This window comes from Ascaphus truei, chromosome 5 (genome assembly GCF_040206685.1).
Source record: "Ascaphus truei isolate aAscTru1 chromosome 5, aAscTru1.hap1, whole genome shotgun sequence".
Classification (NCBI taxonomy): Eukaryota; Metazoa; Chordata; class Amphibia; order Anura; family Ascaphidae; genus Ascaphus; species Ascaphus truei.
Genome location: NC_134487.1, coordinates 137,471,497 through 137,497,806, shown reverse-complemented (window position 1 = coordinate 137,497,806; position 26,310 = coordinate 137,471,497). Strand labels below are relative to the sequence as shown.

The 26,310-nt window shown below is 37.7% G+C and overlaps 1 long non-coding RNA gene across 1 annotated transcript; it reads left to right on the top strand.

The window, feature by feature from the left end:
- The first annotated feature begins 11,775 nt into the window (after window positions 1–11,775).
- Window positions 11,776–19,597, top strand: LOC142495436 (uncharacterized). The gene is made up of 3 exons (XR_012801739.1): window positions 11,776–12,529; window positions 12,651–12,703; window positions 19,571–19,597. It is a non-coding gene; the product is annotated as an uncharacterized LOC142495436 (long non-coding RNA).
- Window positions 19,598–26,310: the final 6,713 nt, after the last annotated feature.

The window sequence follows — 26,310 nt, the reverse complement described above, 5'->3', positions numbered from 1 at the left end:
TTTATCATTATTGAGGTGTGCACCATTGCAAGGATTTTTATTCTTTTATTCTTGCACTAACATTTGGTTACATTATATGAAATACAGCTGATAATGAAATTAATCAAATTCTGCATCTCTATTTTTAGTGTGCCTTTTTTTTTGTTTACGAAATCCTCCAGGTCTGAGATGATGTTAACCTTTATGGCTGACGCTAGCGTAACATGTAAACAATTTGATTAATGCTAAGCTTCTTACATTTGGTACAGGCAGCAGTAGAAACAGAAGCCCTCTCCTTTTCTGTGCTGTTTAGGCCTTTCAACCTTTAAGAACTGAAATGTAAACATTATTTGACTTGTGACTAAAGAAGAAAGTGGCCCTGTACACATGCAACCACCACACCTATGGCCCTCCTTTTAGCCTACAGGTGCGACTACGAGTATTCTAAAACTTGCCTCGGAAATGCTGGGGCAATATCCACTTAATGCTGCCAACATTTCTGTGAAATTTCTGCAGACAGACTAATGGCCCATCGGATTAACACAGCAGGGGTCCCAGGCAGTACCATTCAATTTGAATGGGACTGCCAGGGACCCCTGCTGTGTTAATCCATTAGTTTTTCTGCAGAAATGTCAGAGAAATGTTGCAGCATTAGTGGGGTATTGTTGGTGATTGCCCCAGATTTTCCAAGGCAAGTTTTAGAATACTCGTGGTCGCACCTGTAGGTGTTCCACAGTTGTCATAAAGATAAGTAAATATTACCATAAATAAGCTAATGATTTCTAATACAGCAAAAAGCTGGATGAATTGAAAGTAAGTGATGAAATGTGACGGGTTTTGTAACACAGAGGGAAAAAATTTTCCTAACACTTAGTAGCCTATTCATTAAACTGAGAATTTTGCCATGCAAAACAGCTCGAAAACAAAGTACAATTTGATGTAATAGAAATCTAGCGTTTTGCCGTATTCTTTAAGAATTATCTTTGCAGACAAATCAAGTCAAAAGACCTCTAATTTGCATGCACTTTTGCACAAAGTGTATCTAACAAGATTTTTTTTGAATGCCTCAGGAAGTCGAGCTTTGATGCTGTGACTTTCTGTGCGATACGTTATCTCGCAGCTCAGCCCATGAATACCTACAGTATATTAGTCATATTGCTTCATTTGCATACACAATTTGCATGTCCCACGGAATTGGACTGCTAGACGTAGTTATATGTGAGACCTGTTTAATGAATGCGGTGAGATGCTGTTTTCGCATGGAAATTACATTATTGTACTTTAATGGCTAGTCTCCTGAGTATGTTTGCCTGCTTATCTGTCACCTGCTCGCCTGTTCTTCATCAACCTTCTGTAGTAATCTGGGACAATTGTTCTTAATTTCAGAAGTGCAGCACTTTGTGTGCTTTAATAAATCCAGAATGCGACTAAACTATGGAGCACTTACTGCAACAAGTTTTTAAGGCAATTACAGAATAGCAAACTCCCGTTTAAATGAAAACCAAGAGCATATTTAATTTATCATGAAATGTCACTAATGTTGCATGTTAGAGAAGTACAGTACTGTACTGAAGGAATGAGCAGCATTTGCCTATGCTCTATTACTTCAAATTGCTTAAATTATACTATATTCTGTTTGGATACAACAATACAGTTTTAACAATTAATAACTCATACCAAAGTTAGATAACGTTCATTTTAAGAGTTTGGTACAATATGATGTTCCCTTCTTTTGAGGAAGAGTGGTGTTTGGGATTTAACTCTTTATTTGCTGTTAGGTTCCTATGATATATTTAGCTGTATACACTCATCTACTGTAAAATTAAAGCGTTTGAAACAGTGCCTTACATTGAAGAATAATGTAATATTAAAAATAACTCAGGGAAAGATCAGATGCATCCTTCTCAATTTAGGTTTGGCATTGTGTGTTTTATGCATATTTGTTTGTAAATATGGCTACATATGCAAGAATAGTGAAATTTTATGCTTAATTCCAGTAGAGTGCTGCCTGTGTCATTTGACTTCCATGCAGTTCTTCAAAGCCTGAATATGGCTCTTTTAATGCAGACAAGGCTTAACCTCACTTGCTCTTGCGGTGTCCATCTAAGCGTCACTCCTCAATGCTTTCTTGCAACTTTTGTAAGCAACAGTAGTAATCTTCAAAAACATCTGATTGTAGCACTTTGCTTTCATCTCTTTGCAAAATAGCTCTTAAAATACAGTTAACAATGATACATTTGTTAGAATGATAAATATTCCAGGGTAACCACATTATAGGATGTATTGCTCGCTTGGTATATCCAAGTAAGGAATCTCAGACAGAGCTTTACATTTGATGTCTAAAATTACATAGCTATATGTATGATACAACCTGTATAAATACACTCCAATCAGTGAATACGAATCCTGCACAATAAACATTTGTTTTAGTACTTACAGTGGGCAGGTAGTTTAAGAGATGACCAGAAGTAAAATGCACCCACCGTATTTTTTTACAAGGTCCAACTCCTAAGAGAGATGCTTCATTTTACTTTACAGCTGTAAATCATGTGGCCCACTCTGAGTACTGCATTTTACACTCTGTATTACTGGCAATTATGTATTTTAATTATCCTTCAATTTCTAAATTGATTGACATTTATTTTTATGGTGAGGTTCTAAATGATAAAGGGAGGGAATGTTTGATAGGGTTAAGAATGATTTGTGTGGGTTTATTTATTTTTGTTGTTAGCACTAACATGGTGGCTATTTTTCCACTTATAACTTTGATTTCTCTTCTGTTTATTATTTGATTATCAATAGTCATTTTTTGTTTATTGAGAGACTAATTTATAAATTATTGTGTATTGAACTTTTGGTTGCATGGGTGGATTGTGTTGCAAAGGAGTATTCATGATGCAGTCTGATGTCAGTGTCATTTTCAATATTAATGTCCATGCCTTGATATGTGAAATAAAGCATGCATAGGAGAGAAAGGGAAACGACTGTAGGAATATGTAGACAATTTGTGTCATAACATCCTTGAATAGAGAGACTAATGGTGGAAGAGAACAATTAGGGTCCTATTCTTCTCCACTATTACTAGAAAACTTTATAAGACTCGTATGCATTCATATTTCCTCCTTGTTGATCTCACACTGTATGCTTTACTTCCTGATAGCAATGCAATGTGCCTGGCAATTAAAACCAGATTTGATATTGATCAAGCTATTCTGTTTTTAGATTCAGTGCATCAAGTGATGGACACAATCAGAATAGAAGTAGGGTTCATAGTCCTCCATTTTGTCTGGCATGATTTGTGCCGGAAAATGCCCCACAATAGGAAACAGCTCGCTTTCTCTATGCTTTAGTGAGAGGTCAATGTGGACAAGAGATGAAAAATGTAATAATGAAAGAGAAAGTGAAAGAAAGACGGGCCAACTGGTTGACTCTCTTTAAAGAGGTTAAAGAGTGGTGATTGCAGGGAAAATGTGCTGTAGCCATTACCACTTTGCCAGTCATATCTAAATAGTTGGAATCAAGTGTCCATGTTTCACTTGTTTGAAAGTTGGTGACTCTACATAGAAAACAACCAAGACAAATGTAGGATTACTACTGACTAGTAAAGACTGCTGCTTTAATTGCCATAACTTTTATATAGTCCAAGTTAAAAAAAAAGTACTGTATACTTGTGGAATATGTTTTGTTGAATCAGCTTTTGTAAAACCAGTGCACTTGGCAAGAAGATAATAGTGCTGATTGTAAACATTTTAATTTGTTATGGAAAAAATACCTGCTTGAAAGGAAAGCAATATACTTTAAATAAACTTTAAAAACGTACCACAAACACAGTCATTTTGCTTATAGTGTAGCGTCACCTTATTTAAAAACAAATAGCAATATTTGGCAACTAAGCACTTACGTTATCAAAATGACATATGGACGGGATTCGTTTTTTAAAATTCTTTGTATTGTGAATTGAATTTTGCTGTCAGAACTGTGTACATTCTGACTGAGAAACAGAAATATGGCTAGAGAGTATTATAAGTAAAGAATCTGACTCTGAATATGATATCAGGAAATATGCACGATTGCTAACTTTACTCCCAGACAGATTGATGATAATAGTGTTTCAACCCAATGTTGTGAATTAGGCATTCCATCTACATCTGTTAAGGTGTAATATAATCTCCTTCTTTCAATAACTCATACACTCTTACACTTTCTCTGCTATTTTATAGCTTTTAGAGGCAACCTGTCAGCACTCTAACTCTCTAACTTGTTCTAAACAAATGTACAACGTATTTCTTCAGTAGCAACTTTTTGACCATCATGGTTTCTTTGTGGAAACCATAAATGCTTTGACGGCTTAAACAATAATGTCTGTGTATAGTGTAAGATCAGAGAATCCTATTTAATCCGGTTCTTGTACTTGTGTTGCTGGTTGACATAGGGGAACTGTAAGCTTTTTTTTGTTGATGTAGTAGCTTGCAGTGCATTGCTCCCACATTTAAGGTTCTTCTGCAGTGTATTTTCATACTATATTAAATATAATCTAGTATATTTTAGAGCTAAAATATATTTAACAAATATTATATTTCTAAGTAAATAGACTTGCTATTAATATAAAAAGGTTGGTAATAACAAGGTATTTTGTAGTGTTTTTAGTGCAGTATAATTGTTTTGAATAGATGTGAAACATCCTGAAACAGGTCATTAGAATATGCAGTTTGGGTGCATTAAGTCTCTTATTTCTTAGTAATAGTTTGGCCCAACAAAAGAAATGTTCCAGGTTGGCAAATTATTTCCCAATAACTATTAGCACTGCTGTGCAGAAAATATAATACATACTGATAATGGATACTGGAAAGTAGTTATCAGGTAAATGCAACATTCCAGCTTGGAAAGGCACTTCTTACTTGAAGGGGTGAATTTGTTTTTATTTTTTTATCGCTAATGCGTCGATTTCATCTGTCAAAATAGGTATTTTCAATTTCTTCTTATATATTTGAATGAGTACATCTTTTATAGAAATGTGTTGCTACAGAGTATACCAATGCTGCTTAGATATTAATGTTACAAAATGTGCACTCTGAATCTGCAATACTTTTTATATGCTATTTGTTTCAATTTTTGTGTCACATGCGCCTTAATGAATAAATACTTTCCTGTTTTGCCACGTATGTTTATTGTGTTATTTTTTACAGTACATGCTGCTGTAACACCAACTCTGCCAATCTCAGAGGGAGATCCGTTACAAAAGTCTGTTATCACTTTTGGATCATTGCTCGGGAAAATGAAAATGCAATATTTAGTAATATGTTACCGACTGAATGAAACATACCTTATCTTGTGAACACAGATAGACATACACAATCTCAGCAAGCTCAAAACCCAGATCCACAATATTATATATTTATATATGTGTGTCAATTGAAGTGCCACTGGGAAACAATAATATAGCCAACAGCATGGGATGCATGACATGTATTCGGTGCCTAAGGGGTTAAAATTTAGGAGCACTATATGAGGTACAGTACAGTTAAAAACCAGGAGTGCCCTAGTGAATATAGTGAAAAAAATAAAGTGCAACAAAATGTATACTTCCCACGCTTATTGCTCTAGAAAAGGTCTCAAGACCTATCCCCTGGGGAAGAAATCTCTCAATAGACTACTACATTCATTAGACAAGGCAGTGGGAATGAGCACCGCAATCAAGATCAGGCTGGGGGCAAGTGCTAATCAAAAAAAAACTTTATTACGGCATATAAGCCAGAAAAGGTAAAATTACATGAGGAGGATGTAAGGAATCCACACCTCAGTTTACTGCTTACCTTGCCTCACAGACCTGTGCAGTCCTGGAACACTCCCTCTGGTATCTACTGCAGCTGTGCAACCTATCACTGCAACCTAGCCTTGTATTCACTCATTGGAGCAGTGCCTTCACACCCCCCTCCGGGGATTGGCCCGCTGGCCTTTAAGTACTGCATCCCCACAATCCTCCCCTGCCGAGCATAGTCCTTCCTGGATGTCACAAGTGTTCTGCCACAAGCCCGAAGGCTTGGCTCTGTTGTGTACTAATCTCTCTAGTTCTATTCCCTAGTTCACGCAGAGTTCTGTTCCTGTCTCCTGTGCTGAAGCGGAGTACTCTCCTTGTTGACTTCAGCTCCCTGTTTCCTGAGACCGGCTGCTAGTGTCACGCAGCGGTCTGTTCCTGTCTCCTGTGCTGAAGCGGAGTACTCTCCTTGTTTACTTCAGCTCCTTGTTTCCTGAGACCGACTGCTAGTGTCATGCAGCGGTCTGTTCCTGTCTCCTGTGCTGAAGTGGAGGTTTCCCCAGTGTTGTCTTCAGCTCCCTGGTTCCTGGGGCCTGCTGCTCATTCTCTATTGCAGAGGCCGTGTCCTGGTTCCTGCGCTGAAGCGGAGGATTCTCCAGCCCGCTCAGGACTCTTGCGCTGAAGCACTGATCTACTACTGCTGCCTGACGGTGTGCCCACTTCGGTCTACCTATCACTTCCTGAGACCAATACCATGGGCCATGGTCGCCGCACGTGCAAAGTCCACTCCTGCGCTTCTTTGCTAAAGCGGGGAACTACTGACTACCTGTTGCCGAACTCCTCCTTGAACAACGTTTACCCTGATGTCTCCAGTCCTGACCAAGGCTTATCCACTGACGATGCTGGCTTCTCCAGTCCTGACCCTGCTACGTACGACTACGAACTGCGCAATCCGGATCAGCCTGCGCGGTCTAAGGTTGGTGCTTTTACAACCCCACCTCAGCCACGCGGTCCGACCCAGGTTTGTGGCGAGCACAACCGTAACAGAGGATCCTCTGACGTGTTTCGTCCACAGGGGGACTTTATCAAAGAGTGATCTATGGTAGCTGAACACCGCTATATATAGCCTCTCTTCCTCACGCGCAGGAGCGTAGCACCTCCCCTCTCCACCAATACAACAGCTGATGCATACCTATACTAATCTCCTCTTGAGGGGGAGCGTCACGCACCCACGCGCCGTATGTGAGCAACAAACACCTTTCCAATATCAACATGTGATACATTCCCCAATCACAGTGCCCTGATGCTATGGGCCACATTAAATAAAACATATATAAGGTGCAGTGTCCTCCCATTCAACACATAATGACAGGAAAATATCATATTATTAAAAGAGAAATAGCGTGTCCAGTCTACCCCATCAAACTGATACAAGTAAACAACATTTAATACTATTACAACAAAAATAAACAGTTAACCAAGAAAAAATATATATAACAAACCTATTTGTCAACGGATGTATACAGGTACCACATAATAGATCAGAATCATTTTCAAAGAGGATAAATCTATATACATACGCCTAAAACATTCTAATGAGGATATATAATCCCCAATGTGAGACATATAACGTATGCCACCCCAAAAGGAATACACAAGTTCATAACTAAAAACTTAACATTAACTTAAAAACAAAAAAAAAGAAGAAAAGGAAAAGGAATTTTTCCAAAAATGACGTAAATTAATATAGAAAAAACCGTAATCCATAAAACCAAAAACCTCCTATGCCAAAGAATAAAATAACAAATATATCATAAAAATTAAATAAGGAAGCAGAATTAATCCGGATGTATATGCTCGATCACTCAGTATAACGTAGCCAAGACTATGTGTTAAATCAAATGAGTCTCTCTATATCATCCATTTAGCAAGAAAGAACAAATTAATAAAATCTATACCACATAAGTCGCAATGAACACTAAACACAGAGCAGTATACATTCTAGTAAAGAGAGTTCACATATAATAACCTTGTTAGCAATCATGGAAGGAAAGGACCAACTAATGAAATGTTAAATCTACACAAATCTATAGAGCATCCTGCAGCAATGTGCAACTATTCTCAGAGGAAACCTTACATTAGGGATAATACCATAATCTATACTATGCATCATAAAGGTTATATATATAACATTCCACATCATATATTAAAAAATCATTATATGTACACACATATATATATATACATGTGTCACTTTTAAATTTATATTTATAAAAAATGGTCCAGTTCCCAGTCCACATTAATACCGAATGGATGGAGACTATCCATACAGAAGATCCAGGACATCTCTCGCTTATTGAGGAGGTTAAGTCTATCTCCCCCCCTCATGGCTGCTGGTATATGCTCAAGGCCTGAAAAAGAGAAGCCCTGGATCCCTCCCATAGGGCAAATGGAAAAATGCCTCGGGACTGGGTGTTTTTCTTAATTAAATGAACATGCTCTTGGATTCTGTGTTTTAGAGGCCTGATAGTCCGGCCAATGTAGACCTTTTTACATCCACATCTAAGTACATATAACACGTGGCTGGTATTGCAGTTAATAAATGTATAGTTTTGTATGTCTTAGGTTTGAAATACAAATGTAGGTCCCCTATCCGTGATAGTCTTCAAGCCCACATCTAATTTCAATGTGTCCCAATGTTTTGCAACAATAGATCGTATGGTGTTGGATTGTCCACTCTTTTGTGTAATAAAGAGCGGTATGGGTCTCGATCCTTTTTTATCCCATTGTCCTTTTCTAGAAATATTCATAGAAAGGAGATCTTCCCTTTCATAGATTTTACTAAAGTTAATGTCTCTGTGAGGTCCCTATCCTTGTATCCCCTTTCACGAAATCTCGTGATAAGTTTCTGAGCATATACATCGAAATTATACTCATTGGTATTTAAGGTCTGAATAAATTTATCCAAAGTAAGTGCATCACCCTCCCAAATAAAGATTAAGTCAACGATATAGCGTCGATAAAAAATAATGTGTTTCCTAAATAAATTACGATCACCATAGATGAAAAGTGATTCCCATAGTCCCATAAATTGGCGTACGAAGGTGCAAAAGATGTGCCCATAGCGGTGCCTATAAGTTGTAAATAAAATTGTGCATCATAGCAAAAATAATTATGTGTAAGTAGAAAAGTGATTGACTCTATAAGAAAAGTGCAAAGTGCTGGGGAAAGACTCGAGACATTCAAAAAATGCTGTCACGCACGCCACGGAGCAGGGTCCACCCCAACTCACAGCACACCGGAGAAGAAAAGCCGGTAGTGTAAGTATACTTTTCATACACAGGATGTCCTAAAGTGTGGAGGATACGTGCTGCCACGGGAGACTTTGGAAACCCGCCCAGAGAGTGACTGCCGGACGGAGTGGAAGCTCACCGGACAGGTTAGAAGGTTTTTTACCCGACATGTTGGAGCTCGCTATCACACATCACCTTCGTTTATAAATGTTGGGATACCCGGTATGTTCAAAGACTGTCATTATGTTTATTGGGGGATTGGAACCCTGCTCATATTTTATAATACAAGGACATTGATTACTCCACAGCACCACCGGTATTTAGAGCACCCAATAAGGGAGTTTTCCTTACTTACCTTGTTACTACATTCAGTACTTGGACCAGTCAATGAAATAGAGGTAGGGTGAGTGAGTTTAAACTAAGGAGGAGGACCCATAAACCTCCTAAACTATTTACAATAAGACATTCACAATCTTAGCAACCTCAAAACCCAGAGCCACAATATTATATGTTTATATGTGTCATATCTCCATCCACTCTTATCAAAAGGGAAAGAGCTGAACTTTTTTTTCATAAGAAGTAGATATTTTTTTCATTATATTCCATTAAAAGGACACATTGGTTTAAAAACATTTTCTGGACATCTTTCCATGACAGCACATACACAAAGGGATAAAGCCCCAGCTTGTTGGGAGTAGGACAACACATGTGGTTCCATCACTCGCTACAAGAAGTCCCTTGATGCCACGATACGTTTGTTTGGCTAGTGGGAAGCAAGCAGCCTAGCCATTGTGCTAAAAATGAATTTCCCCTGAATTTGTGGTATTCAGCAGCAGTCTATGCCCATCTTCTTACCTGAAGAAAATGTTGTTCCTGCTACGCATATCTGGTTGTGAGGGCCACAGGTATAAAAACTGGGGTTCCGCCTTGTATATAAGGCTTCTATATAATCTTTTAAGTTCTTGTGCTGTAGCAGGATATAAAGTTGTGTGTGATTCAGAAAGCAGGTAAGTGCCTTATTTAGTTTTCTTTTGGGCTTTTGTTGTTCTTGCCGTGTATTATTTAGGCCTTCACCCTGCCAGAGAGCTCAGCTATGAGCCCTGGTAAAGCCGCATGGCTCTCTGTAAAACCACATGACTGTGTGAAGCCGCATGCTTTTGATCGAAGCTGCTACTCTGTCTTTTGCTTGATGCTGCTTTTCCTCACTTGCTCCGAAGTACCTCTATCGGGTTTGGGTCATATACTTTCAGGAGTGTTGCCCTGTAGGGCTTCGTTTCAGAACTGTGAACTTTGGACCTATCTGTCACCATCCAAACAATTTCCAGATAACTATTTGGATTGCGTCCTTACAGAGAAATTCTATCCCAGGAGGTTGTGAAGACTTTTCTCTGCCAGAAGAGATCAAAGCTATTTGGTACCTCCCTGCAGCTTAGTACCCACCAGACGGTGGCCAGAGTTGTCCTATGAGGGACTTTGGACGCAGGGTACCCAATCGTCCTAAGTGTAGCGCATTCAACAAAATGAAATAAAAAGTGAGCTTAAGAAAGAATGTAGATTTTGAGTCTATGGACACAGGCACTAAGCCGAATAACGCTGTCACTAATAGCAGGTATCCTTATGTGAGGAGAATATAATGGTGTGTACCCTAGAGTAGGATTCACAGAAAGCCCCACCTAGTTTGCACTATTTGCCATATGAATGTATATTTGGATCGTATAATACATCCTATGACCCAATGTCTAGATAAATCGCCACTATCATTGAATTACAAATATTATAGATATGCAGTTACTATAACCGCTAAATATACCTATAAACACAGCGCATAGGTAAACAACACAGTGCTAAATAAAAATTCCTTTATTACAAACGGAAGACATCCCAGTTTAAAAATGTGCTACAACATATCTAAATAAGACCAAGAGGGGGAGGGCGCCAGCGCTAATACTGATGGTACAGGTAATGATGGCTAATACCATATCTATCAATAGCAAAAGGTGACCTAATAATAAGATAATGCCTCACATAGATATACAGTAGTTAGCAAGAATTATATAGACATAGATACAATAAAGGTAAGTAATTAGAACCTCCAAGATACAGGTATATCATGTGTATGCTGGGTATATCATACTAAGTAATATGTTGTCAAATAATTTGGCGACATCAATAATTAGTCCAAATATGCACCATGTAACTATTATGTCCCTCAAAGACGGTGCACAGACATACATTGGTATATTCACCTATCTATAATGGAATAAGGTGCTATTGTACACGGTAAATAATTGGCTGAATTACTCAAAGGGATAAATGTAATGATTAGCATACAGTACATCACATGATAAATATATATCCCTGCAGTAATGACTAACTCACAGTAACATATTGTAATCCCATTAATATATAGAGGTAATACAAATATATATATATATATATATATATATATATATATATAAATATATATATATATGTTTGTATTACCTCTATATATTATTGATTCAAAAATATATAAAGGTGTTTTTTGTTTATGTTTATACTGTATATATAAATATATATTTTTAACCCGTGTATGTTTATTTGTATTTGTGATTAATACATTTTGTTACTTTTGTATGCTAGAGTGCTATCAGGGGATTCTCTTTTTTCTGTGTTGGTTTTTATATATATATATATATATATATATATATATATATATATATACAGTGTTCGACAAACCTATACATTTGCACGCCCTGGGCGAGTGGATTTAACATTGTGGCGAGCTCCTATTGGCCCAAGCAGCACACGTGTGGTACTAAGTCGCGAGTAGATTTTTTTGTTCGGCGAGTAGATTTTTTGGTGATTTTGTCGACCACTGTTTATATATATATATATATATATATGTATAAACACCACAATTATTAAGGTTATGGTGGGTAAAAAAAGTGACAAAAACCCTCCACAGTAAAGCATAAAGCAACTGTAAATATTACTGTATGTTCGTTTGCATGTCTTAGACAGGTCTGCAACCCTGTCTCTCCCCATTATTGCCCAGCACACAGCGTTTCCACTGCAGCAAGGGATTCTGGGAAATGACATGCAAATGAGCACACAGTGCCACCTTTTGTCTCAAGCTCGTATTACACAAGCAAATCCTCAAGCCAATGCATACTGTTTTAAACACAGCTTTTAGACAAAGGCTGGGATGAGATGCAAAGCCAGTAAACCCACTCACAGACATGTTTCAATGCTTGTGTAATACACATTGGTATTTTAAAGTCCCGGTGAAGCTGGGTAAATGCACAGTGCTCTATGTATATCTCACCCGTAACCACTTTTTCCTTGATGATATTAGGATGTCCGTTGGCTGTGTCTCTCACCACAGGGAGACCGCAATTGTGCCAATCCGGATACAATTCCTAGAAAATTGCTGCAAGTGGTGCTGCCCCGATGGAGCGAGGGAAGGGTTTAATGTTACAACCAAACGTTTTGTTATTAGCCTTTGAAGATATGCAGTAAGGTATAACATGACATACATTGGTCACTTAACAGAAGTTTGTAGATCTGGCCCTTAAAAACTTTAGAGATGTAGCAGACATGGTTTTTTTTGTTTATCTTTAATTGTGACAATCCTTTTGCAGATCATATCATCAAATGGAAACGGTACATCGATGACGTAAAGGTGTTATGTCAGGTACACATGAAGAATTGCAAGATTTTCAGAAATATTTAAACAAGAATTTTGGAGGTTTATTTTTTACCGTAGAAACTAACCAGCAACAAATACTTCTGGATGTATTGTTTACAGTGCAACAGGGAGTATAAAACCCATGACAGTCAACAATCTTTTGCACTATTCATCTTTCCATTCACCGCATATGAAGACTACGTAATATATGTAGCACAGACCAGCTTTACGATTTACAGAACTCACAAATAATACAGAGTTGATTAGATAGAGGATTTCCTCACACACGGTTACATGATTATTCTAAAGAATCAAAATCAATTTAAAAAAAGTTAATTGTTGCAAAAAGCTCAAAGATACAAATACAGGGAGTGAAAAAGCCAATTATTTTGTAACATTCCACAGATTATTGATCACAAAAACAATAAAGACATTTGAAATAAAACTTTTTTTATTTAATTAATCACGTCTTGGTTTTGTCACTTTTATACAGATACATGTACTGTGTGTAGATAGCCTCACTGACACTAAAGGGATTAATGGCAATTTCATGTATTCTGCATACATGGGGAAGGCATTGTGTGCCTCAGGGAAGGGCGTAGGGGTGGTGAACACCTTGTTTACCATAGCTGTTGGTACTGTAAATCATTGCAGTGTAAGGGGGTAGGTAGTGTACTATTAGTCATATACTCTATTAATATCATGCCCTTACTAGACCTTAATGGCCAACCTGAAAGTTATCTATAGGTAGAAACGGGAAATGTGTGTTTTAATACTAGTGGATAAAAAAGAACAGGGATACAAAACAGAACATTACAATGTCGCTCTTGGTTTTATGTCTTGCCGCCCTCCAATCGCCAACACCAGAAGGGCCATTGAATAAACAATGCCCTGCAGGAGAACTATTGTCCTCATCACCCCTAAACAGCTTTCCTCTTTAGCTCAATGCCCTTGTGCACAGATATGTGTTGTGTACAGTTACTGAAATATATGTAAAGCTAAAAACATTGTTGTACCAGTGTAGAGAAACAGAATACGCTAATATTGGTGAAAAGCCACGGCACTGTGCATGTTTGGGGAGAAAGGGGTAACGTATGTGGAACCCACTAGGGTTTGAAAGAAAAAAAGTACAAGTACTGTATAAAGAAAAAATATTTTTTCTGGATGTCTGCACTTTTGATTTTACCAGTTATTCTGTGCCACTGTTGGTTTTGCTCCATCCCATTGAATCATCCACATTTGATTAAACAATGTACTGTAGGAACACACATTACCCTCCCCCTCCAACAATCATACTTTCTCTTTACTTGGTGAATGGCCTAAGCAGATTTACCCGTTAGCTTATTGCATATATACACACACAAACACACACACACACACACATATATATATATATATATATATATATATATATATATATATATATAGTCAGATAAGGCAGTTGGCACTCCAATAGGTGCTGGTAAGCCACAGGTGCACGTCCCATATAGAGAATGTAGTTTTACGTTACCGTTCCAAGGATTGGTAAACAAGAGACAGCACTCAATGTTGAAAATCAAAGTGTATTAGTGAAAGCAAAAATACATCCAGAAACCCAACGTTTCGGTCCTACAGAATGGGACCTTCCTCAGGGGGATACAAAGGGAGAATGACACAGTTCACCACATATTTATACATCAAACACTGAAAGTCAATTAACCAATCACCATCACCCAATTAAATTAACACAAGAAACCTGCAGCTCTGATGTCATGTGTTGATTAAGCTTACATAAGATACCTCCATACTGCTAATCACCCAGCTGTGTATTGCATCCATTGTCATGGTTACCAATGGGTGTGAGCTCTGATTGATATGTCAGGGGCAATAGGGAGAGGATATCTAAAGAATTAAAGCAGGTTGTGCCATACATTAGTGAAACATAATAAAACCAGGGACATATATATCAAACACTGAAAGTCAATTAACCAATCACCATCACTCAATTAAAATAACACAAGAAACCTGCAGCTCTGATGTCATGTGTTGATTAAGCTTACATAAGATACCTCCATACTGCTAATCACCCAGCTGTGTATTGCATCCATTGTCATGGTTACCAATGGGTCTGAGCTCTGATTGATATGTCAGGGGCAGCAGGGAGAGGGTTTTTAAAGAAGTAAAGCAGGTAGTGCCATACCTAAGTGAAACATAATAAAACCAGGGACATATAGGTGTGGGGGAGTGGTGGGGATCATGATGGAATGTACTGACATTACTAGAGGGCAGAGCCAGACTATGTCATGTGAACCATAAGTGCATATGGGAATACCACAATAAGTAGAACTTGCATGTAAACAAATAATGAATAAATATGCATAGACTTCTAAACAAAGGAGAGCAACAGAGGATATTATACCATGAAGCACATCAGTGAAATTAATGTGATTGTCCACACACGCACATGTCCATAGGTATCATCAGGATCTGACCTAAAGAAAACAACTTAGCTTAAAATCCTTGTTAAGCCCTTTTGGGGTCATTGTACTTAAATCAAAGATAGCTTTAGCTTCCAGCTGTAATAGTAGCTTATTCCTGTCGCCACCCCTGGTAGGGGCACGAGCCTGTATAATGGGCATGCATATTAGAGTTGCTAAACTGTGTCTGTGTTTCCTGAAGTGTCGCGCCACCGGTTGGTGTTTTAAATCATCGTCATCTTCAGCACCCAGAAGTGCCTTCCTGATTGCACATCGATGAATACTGATACGTTCCTTTAACATTCTCATCGTCTTTCCGACGTAGTAGAGCCCACATGGGCACTTCATGAAGTACACTACATATTTAGACTCACAGTTTAAATATTGTTTAATTTTTGTAGATTTGCCAGTCTGAGGGTGAGCAAAAGTACTTCCTGTTTGCATAAACTGGCAGTTGGTACAGCCATGGCATCTGTATGACCCCGGTTCTCTCGCCAGCCAGGTCTTTGCTGGCATGTATTTGTCAACGGGATCAGAATGTGTAAGCAGATCTCCCAGATTTCTGCCTCTTTTATAACAAAAAAGGGGTGGAGCATTAAAGTCTTTCCCAATCTTGCGATCATTAGCCAATATATGCCAATGTTGTTGTATAGACCTTTTGATATGTCTAGATGCAGTGCTGTAAGTGCTGACCACCTTACAGCGATCAGAATCAGTGGTCCTCATTGTTGGTGACAGCAGCGCCTCCCTCTTTGGGATCCTGGCTTTGATGAGTGCCTGCATACGTCTATTCCAGAAGCCCACAGATAGGAACACATTATTACATGCAACCAGCCATCATCCACCACCATTAAAAGCAGGTCTCCCGTTCTCACAACTACTACGTGTCAGGAGAATTGTGAGTGACCCCAAACTAGTGGAGTGTGCACTTCTGGAGATGGCCTCTCGCTTTCTAGAGAGGGGATATGATCCCAAAGAAGTCAATAAGGCACTCATCAAAGCCAGGATCCCAAAGAGGGAGGAGCTGCTGTCACCAACAATGAGGACCACTGATTCTGATCGCTGTAAGGTGGTCAGCACTTACAGCACTGCATCTGGACATATCAAAAGGTCTATACAACAACATTGGCATATATTGGCTAATGATCGCAAGATTGGGAAAGACTTTAATGCTCCACCCCTTTTTTGTAATTAAAGAGGCAGAAATCTGGGAGATCTGCTTACACATTCTGATCCCATTGACAAATACATGCCAGCAAAGACCTGGCTGGCGAGAAAACCAGGGTCATACAGATGCCATGGCTGTACCAACTGCCAGTTTATGCAAACAGGAAGTACTTTTGCTCACCCTCAGACTGGCAAATCTACAAAAATTAAACAATATTTAAACTGTGAGTCTAAATATGTAGTGTACTTCATCAAGTGCCCATGTGGGCTCTACTACGTCGGAAAGACGATGAGAATGTTAAAGGAACGTATCAGTATTCATCGATGTGCAATCAGGAAGGCACTTCTGGGTGCTAAAGATGACGATGATTTAAAACACCAACCGGTGGCGCGACACTTCAGGAAACACAGACACAGTTTAGCAACTCTAATATGCATGCCCATTATACAGGCTCGTGCCCCTACCAGGGGTGGCGACAGGAATAAGCTACTATTACAGCTGGAAGCTAAAGCTATCTTTGATTTAAGTACAATGACCCCAAAGGGCTTAACGAGGATTTTAAGCTAAGTTGTTTTCTTTAGGTCAGATCCTGATGATACCTATGGACATGTGCGTGTGTGGACAATCACATTAATTTCACTGATGTGCTTCATGGTATAATATCCTCTGTTGCTCTCCTTTGTTTAGAAGTCTATGCATATTTATTCATTATTTGTTTACATGCAAGTTCTACTTATTGTGGTATTCCCATATGCACTTATGGTTCACATGACATAGTCTGGCTCTGCCCTCTAGTAATGTCAGTACATTCCATCATGATCCCCACCACTCCCCCACACCTATATTTCCCTGGTTTTATTATGTTTCACTTAGGTATGGCACTACCTGCTTTACTTCTTTAAAAACCCTCTCCCTGCTGCCCCTGACATATCAATCAGAGCTCAGACCCATTGGTAACCATGACAATGGATGCAATACACAGCTGGGTGATTAGCAGTATGGAGGTATCTTATGTAAGCTTAATTAACACATGACATAAGAGCTGCAGGTTTCTTGTGTTATTTTAATTGAGTGATGGTGATTGGTTAATTGACTTTCAGTGTTTGATATATATGTCCCTGGTTTTATTATGTTTCACTAATGTATGGCACAACCTGCTTTAATTCTTTAGATATCCTCTCCCTATTGCCCCTGACATATCAATCAGAGCTCACACCCATTGGTAACCATGACAATGGATGCAATACACAGCTGGGTGATTAGCAGTATGGAGGTATCTTATGTAAGCTTAATCAACACATGACATCAGAGCTGCAGGTTTCTTGTGATAATTTAATTGGATGATGGTGATTGGTTAATTGACTTTCAGTGGTTGATGTATAAATATGTGGTGAACTGTGTCATTCTCCCTTTGTATCCCCCTGAGGAAGGTCCCATTCTGTAGGACCGAAACGTTGGGTTTCTGGATGTATTTTTGCTTTCACTAATACACTTTGATTTTCAACATTGAGTGCTGTCTCTTGTTTACCAATCCTTGGAACGGTAACGTAAAACTATATATATATATATATATATATATATATATATATATATATATATATATACATACATACATACATACATACATACACATACACAAATGCCAGTAGTAGATACAAATTGGACAATTTTAATAATGCAGGACAATCAAAAGTCCCTGAATATTATACAATACTGTATATAGTATATCGCGGAAACATATATGCAACAATGTATAAAAACAATAATGACCAATCAGATGCCCTAACTGAATTGAGGAGGATATATGATGTAGATAATAAGCACACATAGAGGGAACTACTGTAACATGCAGTAAGTAAACAGTAACAGTGATCAACACAATCCAGTGCAATATCTAGTGCTGTGTAAAAGGCAAATGGGTATTCCACTAACAACCAGGGAATATATGGGTAAGAAATTCATAACAGACAACATTGTAGACAGATATAAAAAACTGATCAAAATATAAAAAATAGACGATTGATGATAAATACTATTGTTGGTATCTATAAGTAAAAAAGAGTATGTTAACACCAATAAATAGATACATTTTGTGTTGAAGTGAAACATATATCCTAAACCACAATTTGAATAATGTTCTTGATTATGACAAATATGGAAGTAAAAGTAAATTGGACATATGTAGATACAATCACTAAAACATAGGTCAGGGTTCCATAGAAACTAAAAATATGAAAAAATATAAATATACAATTAAATCACATATTTCTTCATAAAAAAATGTTTTATAAATATTAAATATTGATATAAAATGTATTCCTCAGATATGCAGATATATAATGTAATGAATATAAATAATCAATGTAAGAGGAGATAGTGGTAAAACCTATTAAAATGTGGTCAAGGAATTATGTATACCCAGATACACCAGATGGCATTCTGACTAGAAATGCATCAATATCGATGCCTATATTCAGGTCCTTAGACTGTAAAGTCTGCAATTGATGGATCCAAAACGACTCCCTCTGTGATAGTTCCATTGCTCCCTCTCTGTGATGTTGAACCTGCTCAATGCCTATATAGGTGAGACATTTAGGATCTGAATTGTGGCATTTTTTTAAATGCAGTGGCACACTGTGGTTACTATATCTAAGCCAAGACTGCACCCCAAAACTGGAACAACCTACCAGAGACTCTCACATCCACCACCAGTTTAAGTTCTTTCAAATCTAAGGCTGTCTCACAGTTTAATCTGGTCTGTAACTGTTTCATACGCTCATAATATATATTTTCTTTAACTGTGCACGCAATGTCTTGTATATAATGTATACCCTGTTCATTTATGTAACTGTACTTGTAACCATGTATTATTTGTTTTACTCTGTGCCCAGAACATACTTGAAAACGAGAGGTAACTCTCAATGTATTACTTCCTGGTAAAATATTTTATAAATAAATAAATAAGACTGATATTTCTAAGATGTTCAAGAATCCTCACCCGAAATAGGCAGGTGGTTCTCCCCACGTACTGTCGCCCACATGGACATGTTCAAACATATTTACGTGCGCACTCCTACAATTGATAAAATTGTTTAATTTAGATAATTTTCCGGTCACATTAGATATGAAAGTATCAGTTTTTTTATTTCCATATTGACAGGCTTTACATGTGGTGCATTTGAAAAATCCTTTTGGTTTATTTATTAACCATTTCTCTGTTTCTTTTTTCTCTTTTATTGCTTTTTTTAGGGCACTGGGTGCAAGATTATCCTTAAGGCTTTGTGCTCTAGTAAACACCACCTGTGGCATATCTGGAAAAAAATCTGCCAGAACCGGACCAGGTTTCAGCACATGCCAGTGTTTTCTAACAATCTGCTGTATTTTGTTTGACTCTCTGTTAAGACGGGTAATGAATGGAATAAAGTTCTCTTTCATTTCTTTTTCTTTTTGTCTCTGTAAGTGAAAGATTTTTCCTATCTAATTTTTCTACTTTCTCTTTTGCTTCTCTAATTATTGATTTATCATATTGTTTCTCAATAAATCTTTTTTCAAGAATCTTTGCTTGTTTATTATATTCTCCTACATCAGAACAATGTCTTCTTATTCTCCTCAGTTGTCCAAAAGGAATGTTTTTTTAGCCATTTTTTCTGGTGACAACTAGAGTTCAGTAAAAAATTATTACAATCCACAGATTTCAAATATGTTCTTGTCTAAATAGTCTTATTTTTAATGTAAATACATAGATCCAAAAAGGGAATTTCAGTTTTGCTAAAATTAGAGGTAAAACTTACATTTAAAATATTAATGTTTAAATACAGAAAAAAATAATTTAAAAGTTCCTCATCCCCCTTCCATATAAAAGTGATATCATCTATATAACGCCGCCATAGGATCAGCTTTGCATCAAAGGGGTTATTATGGTAGATGAATTTGTTTTCCCATACCCCTAGAAATACATTTACGTAACTTTGCGCATACCTGGTACCCATGGCTGTGCCGCACAACCAAAGTTAGAATTGTTCATCAAATAAAAAATTATTATGAGTAAAATTTATTTTAGATGGAATAAAATTCATGTTATCTGTGATAAGTTTAAAATTTTCTTTTCTTTTAAGATCTTTCCAACAGCTTCACATCCGTTTTTGTGATTAATAACTGAATATAAGGATATTACGTCCACTGTACATATAATAGTCATCTTGCCATTCAATTTCTTTTAAAAGGTTTATAATGAGTCGTATCTATAAGAAGGTAAATTAGTGACATAAGTTTGTAAAAATGTATTTTAATAAATTAGAAGTGGCTGAGTCTATTCCAGCAATAATGGGTCTTCTTGGTGGTCTGGTTGCATTCTTATGAATTTTGGGAAGAAAATAAAAGATAAGGATTTTAGGAAATGTATAAGTTAGGAATTTAAATTCATGATCATTTAAAATTCCTATATTTTTACCCGTGTTGATCAACACATCTAATTCCTGTAGGAAATTCTTAGTCGGGTTACTATCAAAAAAATTTTTATGCCTGTAAATCCCCCAAAATACGTTGAGACTCTTCTAAATAGTAGGCCCTATCCATAATGACAGTCCCCCCAACCTTGTCTGCTGGGTTTATCACAAGTTTAGTATTATCCAAAATGGATTTTAAAATTTTAAATTTTAAAATTTCTCCCTGTTTCTTGGTTAAGTTATTTTTCCACAACACAACACAGACCCAGTGTCACCACCTCTACTGCCACTCAGGGAGACCGCGCAAGGTGGGGGGGGGGGGGGGAAACCCCACAGGGTAGCCTGTCACTGTCTGTAGCTATCAGAACTTACGTGACAGGAAGGCAGAAAGATAGTCTGGAGCAGCCATGGCTATATACTTATTGGCATCGATAAAAAGATTGAATGAACTAGGACCTACAGTAGGAGCAAATTTCAACCCTTTTATAAAACTGTCAGGAGGAGGAAAAGAGAAGAACAATCAGATGAGGAACAAGAGGAGGAAGGGACTGAGGTAGACCATACAGAGGGAATTTGTAATATAAGCAAAGTAAACCTGACAAACGAACAACTGACAATTTTCCTGACAGACTACATAACTTCCACTATACCTGAGTTGGTTACTCATAACAACCACAAGGCCTGCATTACTCACATTAAATGTGAGTGAGATTATGTCTATACATTTATTAAGAATACTGTCACTCTCTGTTGCACTATTGTTATAGTCTTTCTCCCCACTATATATAAACCTGGGAGTGCTCCCCTGACCCTCTGCCTGCATCACTTCTATGGATCTTGATTGAATTTATCTTAGGAGAAGCACCCATCAATGGACTATATTTATACCCCTTTTCGTATCACCTACACTACACCTACACTAGTGTGTTCACTTGTTGTTTTTTCTGTTACAGTATTTGCGCTTGATCCTTGCTCCTACTCCTAATATGTGGTGACTCTGTACATAATTTTTAGTTACGGAGTACCAACGTATAAAAGGTATAAATATAGCACCCCTTTGAAAGATAGGGGTAAAATAATGATTTGGGTTTGAGTGAAGTATGTCTGATACCCACAGAAGGTAGTTCATATTTTTGAGGAACAATCACGTCGACTGATGTCACATTTTTCCAAGAAAGGCTATGACACAGATTTAGTCCAGGGCTCATATGAAAAAGTGAGGGCTATTAAGAGAACAGAACTTTTGGCTAAGTCAAAGAACAAACATCTTAGTGAAAAGGGTAATATTGGTAACCAGAAAATGGATAAGAATTCCATCACGTGCAGTGCCAAATTCATCACCAAGTATAGTGTATCATGTGCCCATCTCTTTTTCTTTTTGTTAAGGATGTGACGTCATCTTCAAGGGTGATACGTCACATCCTTAAAACCTTATGGTTATATCACATGGTATTACAGCCAATGGGATTGAAAACAATCCCATTGGTTGCTGTACCATGTGATAGGTTACATCAGTTCACAAGCATGTGACAATATCCCTTAAAGTGATGTCACATCCTTTTGATATAATGTAACCTATCACATGGTATATCAACCAATGGGATTGGCTTCAATTCCATTGGCTGTAATACCATGTGATATGGCCATGGGGTTTTAAGGATGTGACATTCCCCCCTTGGAGATAATGTCACACCCTTTAAAAAAAAAACAAAAAGAGGTGGGCACATGATACAGCGTCCAATCAGATTGGAGCTGTACCATCTGAACATAAAATGTGACGTCACAGGCCCTATATAAAGGCTTGCACGCCTCATTTTAGACCAAGAGCTCGTCGGGTCAACATCTGTTGGATTTACCATGGGGCTTTGTGGATTGACAGATGAAGATAGAAGATTAAAAAAAAAGATAGAAATAATTACAGAAGATAGAAGAAGGTGATAGAAGATAAAAGAAAGAAGAATGTTGTTACCTGTTCCGGATCTTCAAGGTGGATGGCTTTGGATTGACTTTGATGACGTTGCGGTACAAGAGCTTGCAGAAACACCGGGATCGGAGGGTCAACGCTTCTAAAGGTAAGAAAAATATTGAATGTATGTAAATGTCTTGTTTTTTCAGGTTTTTTTTATATTTATTTATTTTTATGTTTGTGATTGCCCATTGACTGATAATGTATTTATCTGTGCCCGTTTAGGGTACAGATAAATTCAGTGACAGCCAATGCATTTTTTGGCAAATGCTTTTTTTTATTGATTGTTGTTTTTTCTTTTTCTGTTTATTGGTTGGCTTAAATTGTTTGTAATTTGGATGGCATGTTTTTATTTAATTTTCCGATTGTTTAGCATTTTTATTTAATTATTTCTTTTGTTGGCTACTGGTTTTAATTGATGTGTTGCCTAGTGGTTTTATTAATTAATTAATTAATTTGTTGGCTAGTGTTTAAAACTAATTAATTGCTTTGTTGGTTAGTGCTTTTATTTATTTAATTGATTGTTTGGCTGGTGCTTTTATTTATTGAATTGGTTGGCTAGTACTTTTATTTATTTAATTGGTTGGCTATTGCTTTTATTTCTTGAATTGGGGTGTTTAGGTGCGTGGGTATATCTTTTATTATTGTGTATTTTTGGCCTTCATGCTTTTTTATTAAGGGGTGACCATTGACTGCTATAGTGGCTTATCATGCCCATATTATATGTGTATGATGTACCACTATGCCAATCAATGGGTACCGGGTGGGTATAGGGGGCTCGGGTGGGTGATTAGGCCTCCCTGGTGGGTAGCGGGGGAGGGTGGGTTAACCCCTTAATTACTATAGCGGTTATTAATCGCTACGGTGATTAAGGGGTTAGGGGCTATTAGATTGTATTTTTTCTTGTATTCTTTCTGGCAACGGAGGACATAGCCCTGGAGTATGCTGATGAGGACGCCCTTCATGATGTAATGGGTAAGTAGAAAGTTTTATTTACTTTATTTATGCTGGCTGGCTAATGTTTTATTTAATAATGGGCAAATGAGCTATTATTTTGCCCATTATTGTACTGTATGTGTTGGGGGTGTGTATTTATTTAAATGTATTGCAAAAAACATTTGCCACAAGATTGGTACAGCAGGCAAGTGGGGACCCGCGGGGACCAGCCATGGCCCCCAGACACACACGAGGAACACCTGAGGACCCACAGACATCCACGGGGACCACCTGAGGACCCCCGGACAACGGTGGCCTCTGGTATCAATCATGTCGGGGCAGAGGAGGTGGGTATTAGTGTTTATTGTGGGTAGCGGGGGTGTGTGAAGGGGTATTTCGCTCTTGGTGGGTAGCAGAAGCGGTTAACACATTTATTGCCTTAGCAGTTATCCGCTAAGGTAATGGAGTTGCCTGTAAATGTATTTGTATTGTATGGATTCATGCCGGGTGTCTCCAGTGATGATATTAATGGGTATCAGCTCCGTAGACCCGCGGCATCAATCCGATGCAAGAAAAAAGCATTTTCTCAGCCGCAGGTTCTCACCACCTTCACGCCAACTTTTCCTGGCGTGAGAATTTTGGGAGAAACTCGCCATTCTAGAGCCATGATAGGCCTTGATAAGCTAATCACTGCTACTAGAATTGCACGAGTTTCAGAACCTGCCCTTAAGTTGCTTATTGCTGCTCTCTCCGTGATTTTTTTTTGAAGGCTCAAAATGTTGCTGATTCATTCTTTTATCGCCCACTTATAGACGCTTACAGAATCGTAGTAGGCATTTTAGCCGATAAGTGCTCGATACGTGGCTTATGAACGCTTAGAGCATAGGCCCTTATGCATTCGAGAGTCTTTTTGGATTTATCGTTTAGGCACACCACTGGGGCTCAATGAATGTATAGACATCAGTATCCTGAGTATCAGAGGTCCACTTTGGTTGCACTTTGTCGTTGCTGCTCCTTTTCATCTGGTTGCTGCTAGTTTAACTACCCTAGCCGCATTCCATAACTATACAACATCCATCATATAGTATATTAGTATGCGGCCATATCCTTGGTCACATTTAAACTACTCATCATTATATTACAGTCTCATTCCAATTTGCATCTTTGCTAAGTCTGATGCATTCTTAGAAGATTTTATATGCAAAAGATATTAAACTCTCTTTATTCATATGTATTCACTATATATAAATATATATATATATATATATGTGTATATATATATAAAATTGTGCATAGCGTAGTGTCTTCTATGAATCTTTGCCGTTTTATCATACATTTTGTATATCAATTCATGATTTTTATTCATTTATGAAGTTGACATAGATTGATTCTATTTCCAGCTCAAATTAGTTGTCATACAGTTGAAAGCTAATGTCACAGAGCTTTTGCTTGTTAGCAATTAGTTATTTTAATTTTGCATGTTTAATATTCATTTGATTGATTCACAAGCTCACTCGCAGTACTGTATTGGCCACAGCTGATCTTTGCATTTGATGTCAATGACTATTTAAACCCATTCACACTGTGAGCCAATCAGCCCCAGAGGAAGTCACTCACGTGGCGAAACGCGTCGTGACGTAGTGACGGTCAGCGTGGATGAACGGAGCTAGCGTTTATAGTTGTATCTATCAGCACCCATGCGGCAAGCAGCTGTACATATGTGACGCCGGTGAGGCAAGGAAATCATCACTGGCATCGGGGGGACTGAGGAACCCTGCTGTGGACCTCTGCCATAACAGATGAGTACACTTTGAGGCTACCTTAGGCGGATTTGGCATTCATCTCCTGTGAACAACCATTAGGCCTGTTCTCCAGCTGGTGACGTCTGCTTACAGCTTTCTCTCAAATGTGTGTTTTTTTAACCCACTATGTGAGTGCATGTCCTGGCGACTATCTGTCTCTTCTACAATAAATTTGCATACAGTATTATGCTATGGAGCTGGCACTTCTTTTTCTTTTCTCTTTGTAGGTATCCATGTGATCAGGCTAAGATCACCAAGAAGCTACAGCCTACTCCATAAGGGACTGTTCTCTGGAACTGGAATTCTCACATTATATTGTTGTATACAGTACACTTTATCGATTCACTGAACACTGGTTATCTTTATTATATTTCAATCACTTTCTACACTACACAATATATATATATATATATATATATATATATATATATATATATATATATATATATATAGCCAGAAAAGAGATGAATATAGTAGCGCCACTTATAAACCAACAAACAATAAAAAACCTTTGTAAAATGCTATGCTCAATGATAAAAAACAATCCTATAGTACATATGATTAAAACTTAATATTAACTAGATAAGACACTCTATTACAAAAATATGCAATTGTAATGAAAATAATAAATAAATAAAATGTCCAATTGTAATAGTCCAAACCCCAAATAGGATCCTGATTGGTTATATAGGAACTGATTGCAGGATCCAGGGGTCCACGGCTGCTCTCACATGGAAGAACCACTTCCAAGGCAAATTCTATAGAAACAAAAACAAAACAGAGAGCGCACGCCCCATAGTGTGATCCTGTACAGTTTAATGGGGAGGGGTTGGTGAGGGA